At 31.2% G+C, this 17489-nt stretch overlaps 1 pseudogene across 1 annotated transcript in view; it reads left to right on the top strand.

Annotated features, from left to right (window-relative positions):
- The first annotated feature begins 987 nt into the window (after nt 1-987).
- The window catches only part of LOC143258550 (monocarboxylate transporter 10-like), a 109267-nt pseudogene continuing 92765 nt past the window's right edge, over nt 988-17489 (top strand). The window contains exon 1 of the transcript XR_013032350.1: nt 988-1983. The product of XR_013032350.1 is annotated as a monocarboxylate transporter 10-like (transcript). The remainder of the gene's footprint in view (nt 1984-17489) is intronic.

Raw genomic sequence — 17489 nt, 5'->3', positions numbered from 1 at the left:
TTTAGTTTTTATTCAAAAGCTCATAGAATCTGCTGTTCTGAAGTTACCGTAATCGGTGAGAATTAAGCTGGTGATTCTTAATGGTCAGATTGTGCAGAAAACGGTAGAAAAGTTAGTATTCCAAGGCCTTATAAATACCAATTAATAAATATATAATTTTTCTAGTTCTCGGTTCTCAATATATCGCATTTGATTTTCTAATTTCGAGCGTTGTAACTATCCTGACATTCAAGAAAATGCTTTTTGCCTTCATCAGGTAACAACATCACAATGCAAAAATATAAATCACGAATCGATAAATGATTAAATATGAAGTCGATATTGGATACTATCTCTCAAAACAACAGATAGTATGTGCAGAACACTATGAATTTTTAAAAGAGCTATTTAACATTACACCCGATTACATAATCAATGACATGTTTTTAATTGTATTAAATAATTTAGATTTTAAAATTATTTCTTGATATTTTTGTTGTATTTTATATATACATCAAATAATACTACAGACTTGAGCTCTCCTAATTAACTGTAGTAATTTTTAATGTGTTGTGACCCAGTCAAGTGAAAAAAAAATATTGCTAGATACCATAATAATGAAACGTTACACTTCTCAATAAAAACCTAAAATAATGTTTCTAAACAATCTATACTCAGTTTCTGTGAATATCGTTTTCCATACTTTACTCTAAATGTCCCACTGAAGTTTATGTTTTTGCTTCATTGTCAATAAAGCTTAACTTATGTGGAAAATTTCATTGAAGATTTTTACCATTTTTGTTTCAATCTTTTTGTTTACGATTTTTATTTATCGAGATGGATGCATATTATTTTATTTTTGCTACATAAGATTTGTAAAGTATGTGGAAGAATCCGAAACCGTAAGTGTTAACGTCTTTAAAACCCGTCCCTCTTTCGATACTTTCTGTTTACTCTTGTTGAAAAGAGGAGAGCGTTGACGGACCACGTCATTCGCAGGCGGGTTTCATCACGTGTATCCTCGTCTTGTGGTATAGGGGTGCACAGGCAGCAGACCGATCCGATCGATGGCAAATTTATGTGGGTGCCCGAAACCACACAAGTGACATAAGGCGAGATTAGCTGGAAAAGGCGCAGGGTTTATAAAGTATTTTGTACTGTAGCTGGTAACTTGGCACAAACTGGAAAGAGGTGTTTTAATTTCATAACTAGCTCAAGCCTATTAAAAGATTACTGAATTGAATTTCTTTCATAGAAAGTGAATTTAATTAGTGACACTTGTTCCCTTTTTGAATATTTGGATGAGTAATTATACATAAGCTGGTAGAGCATCATGACAGTGTATTACTGCAGCATGTTTACAAGCTGCCTGATATTATTAAAGAGTTGCGCATCTTAAAACATAAATACAGACTGCCTGCGGGTCCCTCGTGATTTCATATTTCTCTCCATCAAACATAAACTTCATTCAGCATAAATAAAATTCTAAATAATTAAGAATACACGTGTGAAAACGATGCCCTTAACGGACCATGGATGAAATAGGAGATTCCTTACCTAAAGACGATGATATCGAGATACAGAGGGTTGCCCCTTCGTTTTCCGACGGCTTGGAAGTCGGAGCAGTTGAACGAAGACGAACTATGTCCCTGCCGTCCCGTCGCATTAGCTTGTCGGCAGAGGTGCTAGAAAAGGCCCGGACTGTTCGGGGCTCAGCCAGCTGTACCTCATCTCCTAAGAAAACTGCTCAAAATTCCAGGCCTATTTCAACAGTACGCGGGGAATCTATGGTTGATAATTCTGGTCGTCAGTCTGTTCTGAGGCGAATGGACCCCAAAACTTCCACAATTCGGCAACATTACTACCCAGAAGGTGGGTGGGGGTGGGTGGTCTGTGTGTGTGCTTTCTTCATCCATGGCCTTACTACCGGTTTTCAGTTTTCATATGGTGTACTCTACCCGGAAATACTGAAAAATTTTGGTAAAGACAAAGGTCACGAGGCAGGTGAGTAGGAAACTCAGATCCTTTTATGAATATAGTTTATAATTGATGTTGAGATTTATGAATGTAATACTCGATTTGCATGAGTGCATCTGAAGTATGAAACAATAAAAGTTAAGTTAAAGTTTTCGCGCTGCCAAACTGAGTGTAGAAGGATATGTTATAACTTGTATTCGCATTTAGTACCCTCAGATAATATAGACCCTTAAAGTCTTTTTGAAATTATTTTTATTACCTCTCAATTGTAGATCTAAATTATAGAAACATTTAATGAAATAGAACACGTCTCAGATGAAGAGTTGTTGTTATCACTAAAAATAATTAAATAATAATATTCAGTAGTTATATGTTTAATAAAACAACAGGATAAATAGCAAATGGTTCTTTAAAAAATCAAACTAAAACAGATAACATGTAATTTGTTGTAATCTAAAGCAACATACAAGTGTTGTGTGTAAGAAATAAAATACCTATGGGTATAGTTTTACTTTATAGTTTATTGAACCAGAGTACAATTACACTTTGAGATATACTGAGCTTGGATGTCATTTTACCATACAGTACACTAAATAATATCGCAATCACTCGTTGTGATGACCTGAATCATAGTAAAACTATACTTCATGGTCTACTAATCCAGACTACAACTGCACTTTGTGATACACTAAACAAGAACATAATTGTAATTTTCAGTACGCTGTTCCAAACTACTATTGCACTAAACGAAAGTATAATTACTATTTTATGGTTGCAGTAAAATTACATTTTAAATTACGCTGAGCAAAAATACAATTACGCTTTATGGTGAGCTAAACGAAAGCATAATTACACTTGTGGTATAATAAAGAAGTGTATAAATGTACTTAGTGTTATATTTGTCTAGAATATAAGTGCATTTTATAATACATTAAACCAGAGTATGAGAACAGTTGGCAGTAAAATGAATCAAAGTACAAAAATCCAATATAAAGTAAAACATTGAGCAAAAGTGGTCTTAAAATTATTCAGAATACAGAAAATAACAAAAACAATCCGTTTTACAAACACGCTTTACGAAGTAAATATCAGTATATTTTAACTTATTTACAAGTACACGGTAATTACGCGACTGGTTACGTAAAGAGGTTTCTTTCTAAAAATTAAAAAAAAGATTATGTTAAAACTTCAAACATTGGTATTGTTACTATATCATACAGTTTTAGAGGTAGTAAAGAAAAATAAAATGCAACTAAGTAACGATAATTAATTACGAAGAAATTATTTTTTCTTGATAGATAAAAACAGATGAATAAATAGAGAGAGAAAGATAAAACTAGTGTTAAATAAGAAGTAAGAGATATATGTCAAATAATTTATAACGATACAGATAATTTTGTTAGATTATGGAAGTAAAAACATAGGTGTAAATAAAGAGGAAAAGAAGCGTTTAAACAAAGAGTTAAAATAGATAAACAGAAACACTAAGAAAGTCCTTTCGGCTAGGGAAAGAAAAGTAGCTGTAATAAAAAACAGAAAAGGGGCGTGGATAAAGAACTATCTTTTTAAACACACCTTCTTGTTGTATTTTATTTCTGTGTAATGTAATTTTGCTGGTTTCACTAAATCGATGCATCACTTGTAATAGAACAATTAAGTTAGAATAATGAATAACTTAGGAAGTTATGGGACAGTGAATGGGAGAACCGAGTACAATAATAATAAAAATTGTAAACCTCCGAAACAATTCGAATTATTTTACTAATTCAATGAACAATTTCACAAACTAAACGGAAATATCAAAATTTCTTGTTACTATTAGCTTTGAATAAAGACGTTAATGGAGTGACCACAGTGTCGCCGCAATCTATCAAATACCTTCTTTCTTCTTAATGATGTCATTGTAGTATGATTCATCTTATTTCTCTCAATTCACTATTGTACTGTTGTTTATTAAAATATAATTCTTACTTTTGCATGAATGTGAATACATGAAAAGTCAACAGTTGTTTTATATAAGTGATTTTAAATGATTTCTTACTTTTCTCTGCGCTTCAACGAAACTGAATGAAGAGAGTAAATTTATTAAAAATTAGTAAAATGTGTAATAAAATAAAATATTTGATAACATTAATACAACTAGACAAGTAACTGTCAACAGACTAGTTTTTCAGCATTTATTTGAATACTTATTCTACATTTCTATTCTCACAAAAATTCACTCAGACAAAAAAGCGAAACCACCGGTTCACTTCATAGGATGGCCAGATGGTTAATGCACTCGACTCGTAATCCGAGGGTCGCAGGTTCGAACCCCTGTCACACCAAACATGCAAACCCTTTCAGCCTGTCTGCCAAAGCATTTTGAAAATAAATTAACTGAAATTTATTTTACCTCAAAGATACAGAAAAGACTATCTGCACTACGTCCACAGCGGAGAATCAAGCACCTAAATGTTAATATTGTAGCGGTAACCGCTGACTCACCGAGAAACAAATTCGGAAGTTTCAAAAATAAATCCAGACATTATTGGGAATTAGAAAACAAGATAAACAAAAATCGTAAAGTAATATTTATTCATATGATAAATTAACAACAATGTTATCCCATTAATTTCTACATATTATTACATAGTGTATTTCCTAGAATTGTTTGAATAAGTTAATTAAAACGTATATATATACTCTTGTATATGTATGACATATTGTGTTATAATTTATACACACTTAGAAGTCCATACACTGTAAAAGCTCTAACATTCTTATTCTTTCCGTCCTTGCATCTTCCTGGTTATGGAAATCACAGTTTCATTTCCTGCTGAGACCATGTATGGGAATTACTAGTGTAGAATCGCTTGCGAGCCGCACAGAATAGACTTTTTAAGTTTCTTCGACTGGAATTATTGGATTTGCGTCTTATTTTCTTCCTATAAAATTGTACGTCCTGGTGGTCACAGACTTCTTCAGTAGGTTAACAACCACAATCCGGCAATCGCCTATTGTTAACATTAAAGAGTGAGTGTCTTCTATTTGTCAGTTATGCCTGATCATGACAAGCGCTCTTTTGTAATAATGCATTCAAGTAAGTGATATTTGTGAAGAGTATATACAGCCCAGCTCTCCGGTTTCATTTCAGAGTTTACTAATCCTTGTACTTCAATTCATCTATTTAATTCTACCGTAAATTGTGCAGCTGAAATGGTTAGGAAGAAACGTTTTAAAATAAAGAAATTAATTTGTAATGTGAGCCATTTGTTACTTTTCTGAATATCTTATATTTTCACATTCATTGTTGAGAAAGATTTTGTTCGGTGAATGATTGTACACACATTTCCTTCAGGGTAAGAGTGACGGTTTTCACATGAGTGTGTAACGTTATACATTTTCCACATATGAACCCCATCTTATCAACCCTCAATGAGATCAACAGAGATTTTCATAAATTAATAATTCTTCTGTATACCCATTTTCCCCCTAAATACACAGGGGACATCCCTATTACATAGCGGACAATACTTTTCCATGCCACAAATAGGTAAAGTAACTTATCATATATTACATTACATTTGTTACACACTTCGGCAACCTACAAAACTGATTACAACTTTGTTTAAATAGATTAAAAATACAAAGATTTTCATAGCTTTCATTTTTTTCCTCCTTAATTGCTAAGCACGCACCTATATATGTGTTTTTCAAATTCATCTCTTGGAACCACGAAATGAATCCATTACACAATCGATCTTTGATTATGAGTTATATATATATATATATATATCCAGTAAAATAAATAAAAATAAAACAGGAGGGAGCTAACTTGGTAGCAGATTGTAATACCTTATTTAAATAATCTGATAATGTTTTATAGGTAGTTCATGATAAAAATAGATTAATAATATTATGTGGGCAATTTCTGTCTAAAATAGACTAATAAAAAGATGTAAGTAGTTTCTGTTAAAGATACGCTGATAATCTATTTCAAAGTATTTCCTGTCAAAAGTAGACTGATAATGAGTTAGGTAGGTTATGATCAAAATAGACCGAAACTGCTTTCTCAGTTCTTCCTCTTAAAATAGCGTGATGATGCTTTACAGGTTGTACCTGTTTAAAATAAACTAATAAGGAATTATAAGTAATAACTGTTAAAAATAGACTGGTAATGTTTTGTATGTAGTGTATGTTAAAAATATACTGATAATCTTTTTTTTCTAGGAAGTTTCTGATAAGAGCGACCGATAGTGTTCTTTAGGTAGTTGCTGTTAAAAAAAAATTAATGATTTCTAGATATTTGCTGTTAAAAGTAGACGGATAATTAATTGTAAAATTTCTGTCATAGACAGAGTGATGGTGTTTAGTAAATAGTTCGTGTCTTTTTATAGACTAGTAATGAGTTGGTAGTAGTTTCTGTTAAAAATAGACCGATAAAGTTTTCTAGATAGTTCCTGTTGAACGTAGATAAATAATGTTTTTTTAGGTAGTCTCTATTAAAAGTAGACCTGAATAGGTGGTAAATCCTACCGATAATAAGTCGTAGGCTCTTTCTGTTAAGAATAGATCGATACTATTTTCTAGGTAGTTCCTTTCAAAAATAGACCAATAAAGAGTCAGTGGATGATCCCACCGATAATAAATAAGTCATAAGTAGATCCTATTAAAAATTATACTGATGATGTTTACGTATTTCCTGTTAAAAGTAAATCGATGATGAGTCCTAGATTTCTGTTAAAAATAGATCGATAATGTTTTCTAGGTAGTTTATGTCAAAAATAGACCCTAGGAAGTTCCTATTAAAATCTATGTATAACGAGTTATAGGTAGTTTCTGATAAAAAGTGACCAATAATGTTTTGTTTGTTTGTTTAATGTTATCCACAAACTTTGTTGTCCCTAAACACTATGTTACGTTATGTTACTTCTTTTTTATATTTCATAATTAGAAAAAAACCTGAGATATTCTTATATTAATAGAAGATAAGACGGCGCCATCTGACGTCTAAACATTACACTTATTTGGAACTTTTAGTTTTTGCTAATTTTATCGGATTGTGTGTTTGTTTGTTTGGAAATAAGCACAAACCTTCACAATGGGTTATCTGTGATCTGTCCACTATAGGCATCGAAATTCGCTTTGTAACGTTGTAAGTCCGCAGACGTACCGCTGTGAAAAAGGTGGAGGTAATTGTTGGAGGTAGTTTTTCTTGAAAAATAATGTTTTATAGGTTTTCGGTGTTAAAAATAGGTTGATAAGGTTTTACAAGTACTTCCTCTTTAAAATACACCAATAAGGAGATGTACGTAGTTCCTGTGAAAAGTAAACCGCTGATGTTTTCTGGGTACTTTCTGTTAAATATTTATCGAAAATTAGTCGTAAACTGTTTATCTTAAAAATGAACAGATAATGTTTTTAGGCAGTTCATATTAAAAGTAGAGGAAAATGAGTTGCAAGTAGGTAGTTCATATTAAAATAGACCGATAATATTTTGAAGATGTTTCTTGTTCAAAATGGATCAACAATGTTTTCTGTAGAAAATTTTTGTTTAAAAAATGATGTTTTATAGGTTGCTTTGTTTGTTTGTTTGTTTTGTTTTGGAATTTCGCACAAAGCTACTCGAGGGCTATCTGTGCTAGCCGTCCCTTATTTAGCAGTGTAAGACTAGAGGGTTTGTTTGTTTGTTTTGAATTTCGCACAAAGCTACTTGAGACTTGAGGGCTATCTATGCTAGCCGTCCCTAATTTAGCAGTGTAAGACTAGAGGGAAGGCAGCTAGTCATCACCACCCACCGCCAACTCTTGGGCTACTCTTTTACCAACGAATAATGGGATTGACCGTCACATTATAACGCCCCCACGGCTGAAAGGGCGAGCATGTTTGGCGCGACGCGGATGCGAACTCGCGACCCTCAGATTACGAGTCGCACGCCTTAACGCGCTTTGCCATGCCGGGCCTTTATAGGTTGCTACTGTCAAAAATAGGTTGATAATGCTATGTAAATAGTTTCTGTATAAAATAAAAACATAATGAATCGTAGGTAATTTTTTTAATGAGTCGGTGATTGATCCTATTCAAGATTTATCAATAACACTGCACAACAATTTTTTGAAAAGTTTTGCTTCCTGAAAAGTTTTTGCTGCTTGTGACAGGTACCTGGTGGGTATGCACAAATATAGTTTTGGTTTTCCTTCATCACGTAGGAACTCTGAGAAATAGACAGTTAACTCTTTACCGGCAATAACGTGTTTAATTGTGTTTATGTTTCTAATACGCTATTAATTCAAGTTCAACATAATTAAAAGTGTTTTGCTCCTGATTTTCGTTTGTATTCAATGTCCGGTGCATCATGTTGCAGTGTCCAACAGTAGTCAGCAAGCATTGACGGATTCCAGTTGCCCTGATATCGTTTTTCCATTGTAGCAATGTCCTGGTGAAACTGAAGATTTCATTAAAACGATACGTGATGGGCAAATTTGGATGAGATTTTCATGACAGCAGCCAAAAATCTATAAGGAACACCCAACAGTGTTCAATAAGCAAAAAACATTTGTTGTGCAATGTAATAAGTCATAAACTTGTTCAAAATAGACCGATCATGTTTTGCAGATAGTTCATGTTTAAAATAGACCAATAACGAGTCCAAGGTAGTACCTGTTACAAATATACCGATAATATTTATTGAAGTATAATATTTAATCAGATCGTTAAGGTTTAATGCTTTCTGTTTTTCCATTTCCGTCATCTGTGTGTTTGTATTTAAAATTTTTTTACATGTTTATAACTACGTCTTTTAAATAACTGAAAATCTTACATATTTGATCTCTTGATCATTCTTTCACTATAAAATCTAAATATTGCTATTGTCGTGTAGTATTTTACTTTTATTATATTAATCTATCTAATCAAAGTAAACATGTATAAGTAAACTTTCCAGTAGAATATAAAGCAAGAAAAATTAGTTGGTTTTCTTTTTGTGTGTGATTTTTAGACAAGTTTCCCCACGTTCACTGGTTACTCTTATATTTCTACCTTGGTATTCAAAAAGGAATCTGATAGACTTGATCAGTCGCATTAAAACAAGCATACAAACATCCGTTAGTTTGTATTGGCTGTTAGAAACACACTCTTGATTAAAATAGTTTTCACATAAATTCCTTTCATAATTTTAAATTCCATTATTCAGGTGTCAATTGGTCAAATGTTTGATTGATATACTCCTTCTTGAACACAGACAATCTGTAGACATAATTCGCCAAATTCTACAAAATAAATGACCTGTCTAACCTCTTTGCACATCCACCCTTGGATTTACACGTGGCGAGAAGTTTTAATATAGTGATGAAAATTCCTTTCGAGAAAAGAGCGCTGTAACTATTTCGTGTGAAATATATGTTTTTTTATGTTTGATTATTCAACATAATGAAGGCCCGAAGCGCCCAGGTGGTTAGGGCACTCAACACGTAATCTAAGGGTCGCTAGTTCGAATTCCTGCCACACAAACATGCTCGCCCTTTCAGTCGTAGGAGCGTTATAATGCAAAGGTCATTCCCATGATTCTGTGGCAAAAGAGTGTCATAAGAGTTGGCGGTGGGTGAAAATAACTAGCAGCCTTACACTGATAGCTTAGAGATGGCTAGCGCAGATATCCCTCGTGTAGCTTTGGGCGAAATTCAAAACAAACCAACAGAATTAATCGTCTAAATATTGTTTATTCTTATTACATTATAGCTTACCTTCGGACCACATCCGTTTTTTTTTTTGGCTAAAAAGCACACACACACTTGTATGTGTTACAAGTTAATATTTATAACATTCACCCGAGATCTGAAATTTTGTTAACATGATTACTATGTATCAATTATTTGAAAGATTAGTAACAAGTAAAAAGTAGTTGAAAGTTTGATAACGTGGTTATTAGAAATCAAGTATTTCTTTTTAAAGTTACTCCTTATTCATTTAATTTTCTCAGTTAAACAGACAAGAATACTTGATACTTCACACAGAAAAGAAGTTATCTTACTAGTATGATCCATATAATTTACAAATACTATGTCTTTCTGAATAGTAACTGATTTTGACAATGTCATACTCTGTTGTTTAAACGTATTTCTTATTTTTCATAATTATTAAAGGGCCCGGCATGGCCTAGCGCGTTAAGGCGTGCGCTTCGTAATCTGAGGGTCGCGGGTTCGCGCCCGAGTCGCGCCAAACATGCTCGCCCTCCCAGCCGTGGGGGCGTTATAATGTGACGGTCAATCCCACTATTCGTTGGTAAAAGAATAGCCCAAGAGTTGGCGGTGGGTGGTGATGACTAGCTGCCTTCCCTCTAGTCTTACACTGCTAAATTAGGGACGGCTAGCACAGATAGCCCTCGAGTAGCTTTGTGCGAAATTCCAAAACAAACAAACAAACATAATTATCAAATATTTGAAAGTTTAATAACACATTTACTATGTCTTAAGAATTCGAAAGTTTGATAACATCCTTACAATGTATCAAGTATTTGAAAGTATGATAACATGCTTAATATGTATCAAGTATTTGAAAGTTAGATAACAAGCTTACTATGTATCAAATATTAAAATGTTTGATAACAAGTTTTCTTTGTATCAAGTATTTGAAATTTGATAACATCCTTACCATGTATCAAGCACTTGAAACTTTGATATCAAGCTTACTATGCATCAACTATTTGAAAGTTTGATAACAAGCTTAATATGCATAAAGTATTTGAAAGTTTGAGAACAATATTACTATGTATCAAATATTTCAAAGTTTGATACAAGTTTACTATTTATCAAGTATTTGAAACATTGATAACAAGCTTACTATGCGTCAAGTATTTGAAAGTTTGATAACATCCGTTCTATATACCAAGTATTTGAATGTTTGATAACATCTTTACTATTTACGAAGTATTTGAATGTTTGGTAACAAGCTTACTGGGTATCAAGTATATAAAAGAATGATAATATCCTTACTATTTACCAAGTATTTTTAAGTTTAATAACAAGCTTACTATGTTTCAAGTATTTGAAAGATTGATAAAATCCCTACTATGTATCAAGAATTTGAAAGTTTGATAATATATGAATCTTTCTATGTATCAAGTATTTGAAAGTTTGATATCAACCTTACTATATATCAAATATTTGAAAGTTTGATAACAAGCTTTCTATTTATCAGGTATTTTAAATATTGATAAGAAGCTTACTATGCATCAAGTATTTGAAAGTTTGATAAAAACCTAACTATGTATCAAGTATTTGAAAGTTTGATAACATACTTACTATGTATAAAGGATTTGAAAGTTTGATAACAATATTACTATGTATCAAGTATTTCAAAGTTTGATACAAGTTTACTATTTAACAAGTATTTGAATGTTTGATGACATCCTTACTATTTATGAAGTATTTTTGAGTTTAATAACAAGCTTACTATGTTTCATGTATTTGAATGTTTGGTAACAAGCTTACTATGTATTATGTACCTCAAAATTTCATAACAATCTTACTGGGTATCAAGTATATAAAAGAATGATAATATCCTTACTATTTACGAAGTATTTTTAAGTTTAATAACAAGCTTACTATGTTTCAAGTATTTGAATGTTTGGTAACAAGCTTACTATGTATTATGTACCTCAAAATTTTGATAACAATCTTACTGGGTATCAAGTATATAAAAGAATGATAATATCCTTACTATTTACCAAGTATTTTTAAGCTCAATAACAAGCTTACTATGTATCAAGTATTTGATAGTTTGATAACATTTTTAACTATGTGTCACTTATTTCAAAGTTTGATATCATAAAAAGCTTACTGTGTATCAAGTATTTGAAAGTTTGATAATAAGCTTACTATTTATCAAGTATTTTACATATTGACAACAAGGTTACTATGCATTAAGTATTTGAAATTTGGATAACATCCTACCTATGTTTCAAGTATTTGAAAGTTTGATAACATCTTTACTGTGTATCAACTATTTGAATGTTTGATATCAAGTTACTATGTACCACGTATTTGAAAGATTGATAACAAGCATTCTATGCATCAAGTATTTCAAATTTTGATATCATACTTTCTATGTACCAAGTATTTAAAAGTTTCATATCATCTTTAATATGTTTCAAGTATTTGAAACTTTGATAACATCCTTACTATGTATGAAGTATTTGAATATTTGATAACAAGTTTACTATGTATCAAGTGTTTGAGAGTTTGATAACAAATTTTTTATGTATAGTATTTGAAGTTTGATAACATCCTTACTATGTATGACGTACTATAAAGTTTGATAACAAGCTTACTATGCATAAACCATTTCAAAATTTTGACAACAAGCTTACTATGTATTTTGTATTTAAAATTAGATAAATCCGTATTATGCATGACATATTTGAAAGTTTGATAACAAGCTCACTATGTTTAAAATATTTGAAAGGTTGATATCATTTTTAATATTTATCAAGTGTTTGAAAGTTTGATAACAAGATTACTAAATATCAAGTATTTGTAAGTTTGATAACATCCTTACTAACAATCAAGTATTTGAAAGCTTGATAACATTTTTACTATGTATCAAGTTTTTGAAAGTTTGATAATATCCTTTCTGTGTACCAAGTATTTGAAATATTGATAAAATCCTTATTATGTATCAATTATTTAAAAGTTTGATAACAAGCTTACTATGCATTAAGCATTGGAAATTTTGATAACCTGCTTACTATGTATCAAGTATTTCAAAGTTTGATAACAAGCCTACTATGTATAAAGTATTTGAAAGTTTTATAACATCCTTACTATGTACCAAGTATTTGAAAGTTTGATATCAAGATTAATATGTTTCAAGTATTTGAAAGTTTGATAATATGCTTACTATGTATCAAGTATTTGAGAGTTTGATAACATCCCTACTACGTATCAAGCATTTGAAATTTTGATATAATACTTACTATGTATCAAGTATTTAAAAGTTTGATATCATAACAAGCTTACTATGTATCAAGTGTTTGAAAGTTTAGTATCATAAAAAAGGTTACTATGTATCAAGTATTTGAAAGTATGATGACAAGATTACTATGTATAAAGTATTTGAAAGTTTGATAACACACTTACTATGTAATAAGAATTGGAAGTTTGATAACATCCTTACTAAGTATGAAGTAATTAAAAGTTTGATGTCAAATTTATTATGTATGAAATATTGAAAGTCTGATATCATCCTTACTACGTACCAAGTATTTGAAAGTTTAATAACAAGCTTACTATGTTTCAAATATTTCAAAGTTTGATAATGTTTTTACTATGTATCAAGTATTTGTAAGTTTGATAACAATCTTACTATGTATCAACTATTAGAAAGTTTGATAACAAGCTTTCTATGTATCAAGTATTTTAAGTCTGATAACAAACATCCTTACTAAGTACCAAGTCTTTGAAAGTTTGTTAACAAGCTTACAATTTATCAAGTATTTTAAATATTGATAAGAAGCTTACTATGCATCAAGTATTTGAAAGTTTGATATCAAGCTCACTATGTATCAAGTATTTGAAAGTTTGATTAGAAGATTACTGTTAATCAATTATTTTAGAGATTGATAACATCCTTACTATGTTTGAAATATTTGATAGTTTGATAACATCCTTACTATGTATCAAGTACTTGAAAGTTTTGTAACATGCTTACTATCTATCAAGCATTTGAAAGTTTGATAACTTGCTAACTAAGTATCAAGTATTTGAAAGTTTGATAACAAGCTTACTATGTATCAACTATTAGAAAGTTTGATAACAAGCTTTCTTTCTATCAAGTATTTTAAGTTTGATAACATCCTTACTATATATTAAGTAATTAAAAGTTTGATGTCAAACTTATTATGTATCAAGTATTGAAAGTCTGATAACATCCTTACTACGTACCATGTATTTGAAAGTTTGATAACAAGCTTACTATGTTTCAAATATTTCAAAGTTTGATAATGTTTTTACTATGTATCAAGTATTTGAAAGTTTGATATCATATCAAGCTTACTCTGTATCAAGTATTTGTAAGTTTGATAATGAGATTACTGTGTATCATGTATTTGAAAGATTGACAACAAGCTTACCTTCTTTGTGAACCTGAACCTGACGATGACCGAAGAAGGTCGAAACGTTGTTCGCTCTTCTATGTAAAATATTTTCTCAACCCAAACGAGCCGTTTTTGCATATAAAAATGCTTACTTTATGTCAATTATTTGAAAGTTTGATAACATAATTTCTAAGTATCAAGTATTTGAAAGTTTGATAACAAGCTTACTATGTATAAAGTATTTGAAAGTTTGATAACAAGCTTACTATGTATCATGTATTTGAATGTTTGATAACATCTTTTCTATGTATCATGTATTTGAAAGTTTCATAACATTCTTACTATGTTCCAAGTATTTGAAAGTTTGAATACATACTTCCAGTGGCCATAAAACGATTCGCCTTTCAGAAAATAATTAACTAACATAGATGAATGACTATTATTATATGGTTTTCTAATACCACTGAGAAGCAGAGCGATTCAGAGAATTATGAATTGAAAGATGTTCCAGTAGATTTGGAGTTAATTCGGGATGGTCAACATCGTAGCACAACAACCATTATTTTTCACGCCCGTACCTGTTTTACGTCTCGCCACCCGCCGCTCCTTACATAGGGTTAATGGCTTGTATGTCTGTTAGCCGCCCTCTTTGCCTTGCTCGACCAAGTAAGCACGATCTTCTAACAGGACACACCTGACTGAAGGATAAAGTATTTCCCGCCATTCCCTAACGGTGATAAAAGAGTAAGTTGATACGCCATGGCATTGACAAACTACGGTAATATCGGACAAAACCTGACCACTGCTGTTTTAAACTACATTAATCACAATTTTACACACATTGGTAACATTGCAATAATACATTTTATTTTTTTCAGTAAAACGTTTCTGGCATGTCAAGAAATTATATAAAGGCTTTCACTTTAATCCTTACTCTTAGTCAGAGAACATTCGTTTAAAAACCCATTAACTGTGGCTGTATTTCTGAACACAAAACAGCATTAAAAGCTTTTTAGTGACATACAACCAATCATTTGTGGCTGCATTGATGAACATTAATGTTAAACAAATACATAACAGAAAGTTATACTTACCAACATAGATCTCGCCAGTTGTGTCGCTGAATATGTAGCAATATCAAGACCCCTAGCAACACCACAACCACCAATTATGGCGAAACATACAACAGCATGAAACTCTTTAAGCCAAACACAACTCGTTAGCTGTCTCTATATTTCTTAACATAATTCCATGTTAGAAATCTCGCTAGCGACTCTACTAAAACCTATCAGTTTTATATGTATTGCTGAGCCAGTATCAACTTCGATCCTTGTTATAAGAATAACCTCCAAGTTTAAGAAATACCAAAATGTCCATTGTACTGTGTTAAACTAGTTACTGCCTACTCTTTTAATTATGTTCATCAATAAAAGTTTGAAGAGATGGTCTTGAAAAAAAAACACCAGTCAGTGGGATTAACGCAATTCGTATATTTCGGTAACATGTGCACGTGATGGCTAAACTTTTTTTTTTTTCAATGTAACCATGGGCTAGAAATATTTAACATCAGCTTTTAAATTCCAAACGTCTGTAGAGAAGTGTTGGCCAACTACTGAAATGTATCCCTCGTGCTGTCAAAAACCATTGAGGAATATGTAGATATATGTAAATTAGGTGAATATGCTGGCATATGTAAAATACAGAAACTGACATTTATTGAACAATTACAAATACTGTTTTATGTGTATCAACTGGACGTATTGTCATATATGGAAAGAGTTTATACACTTCCACCTGTGGAAGGATTGGATATAATAGCCTATATTAAATATCTTTATATATTGATCTAGATAAGATTTCTTGCTTTAATATACACACTTCTAACAAGTTATGAAGATTTAACTTAAATAAATCACCACGTTAAGACATTTGTATAGATGCGTGTTTTTCTTATAGCAAAGCCTGATATGATTATCTACTATGTTCACAGATATAAACCAAAGCCCTGATTATAGCGCTGTAAATCCAAAACCTACCTCTGTCGCACAGGGTACTTTATATAAAATCACAGTAACACTCTTTCACTTTCAGTTTCATGATTACTTACGTCAAGTATACTCCTTGGTATGTGTTAATATACGTAAACTGACTCTAAATAATCAAAGTAAATAATAATAACTTTTAACACTAAAATATTTGCACAGTGTACTGGATTATGATATAAAACATTATGATTTTTGCATAATGACAAGTATATAGTATATTTCTACAGTGATCTGTATATTGAGTAGTATACTATTCAATGATAAATATAATATTTTCTAGCGAAAATATTTTCGGGTAAATAATTAAACATTGCCGAGTGAAAGTGGAAATCGTCTTTTTACAGTAAGTCAAACATAATTTTAGAAGTTTCAGAAACCTTGTTCTCGATTTCAAAAGACTATCAAGACATATGATTCTTCGTCATCTTTTTTCCAATCAGTAGATAAACATTTAGAAAAAGTAACTTGTGATCTGTTATGTTTTCCATCTAGTAAGTAGTACATCTTATAAATATATATGATGTAAACTGTAATCTATTTAGTGCTAGAGTAACTAAACGTCCATAGTTAATCACTCAGATCAATAGGAGAGCGTGAAACGCTATGCAATGGAAAAATGGTTACTACATTCGTATTGTGTGACTTTAAGTGTTTTACGAGGAAGCTATGACCTAGATGTAAATGACTTGTACTTTTGTACAACAGATAAGTATGTTATTTGTTATAAAAGAAACTTAATGGTAATTTGATACATGAAACTGTAACATCTCACTTTTACGACTTGTCTAAAAGTCTTTTTTCTATAACATTCTGTTCACCTTTTAATGTCATTTAAAATATAAGTTCATATTTTGATTAGTCTATTGAAACTATTATAATCATAATGAGTTGAATTGGATTTACTAGTTAATGACACTGATTATACCGTATCTATACAAAGGTAAAAAGAGTAAATGAGAATATCAAAAAAATGATCAAGAGGTTACATTGGTATGTTATAGACTTTTAATTCAGGTGTAAACGTTTATATCCTGACAGGATTGGAGTGAATGTATAGAATAATGAACTTGTACTAATTAGACGTTTATACCTTAGCTAACTTCACTGATCACAATGAATGTCCATCAGATTTTTGAAGTGTACCTATATTTCATGCACATATAACGATAAAAGCCCTGTAACTCGAGCGTTTTCGAAAAATGGACTTTTCTTTATTAATAGGTAAACAGTTTAACCATAAAGTAAAGAGGTCCACCTTTCAGTTGCGCTCAGCTTATCAGGTTTTTATCTTAAGACATCTTGAACCAATGTGTTTTTCTGACATCATGAATACAAACGTACATGAATATTTGCTGCAATCTTCCGAATACATATCTTAATAAAATTTCAAAAACGAAGTGCAAAATTTTCAGAAT

The sequence above is a fragment of the Tachypleus tridentatus genome, chromosome 8 (genome assembly GCF_004210375.1).
Source record: "Tachypleus tridentatus isolate NWPU-2018 chromosome 8, ASM421037v1, whole genome shotgun sequence".
Lineage (NCBI taxonomy): Eukaryota > Metazoa > Arthropoda > Merostomata > Xiphosura > Limulidae > Tachypleus > Tachypleus tridentatus.
Note: the sequence above shows the minus strand (reverse complement) of the source record. Positions and strands in the feature narration are given on the sequence as shown.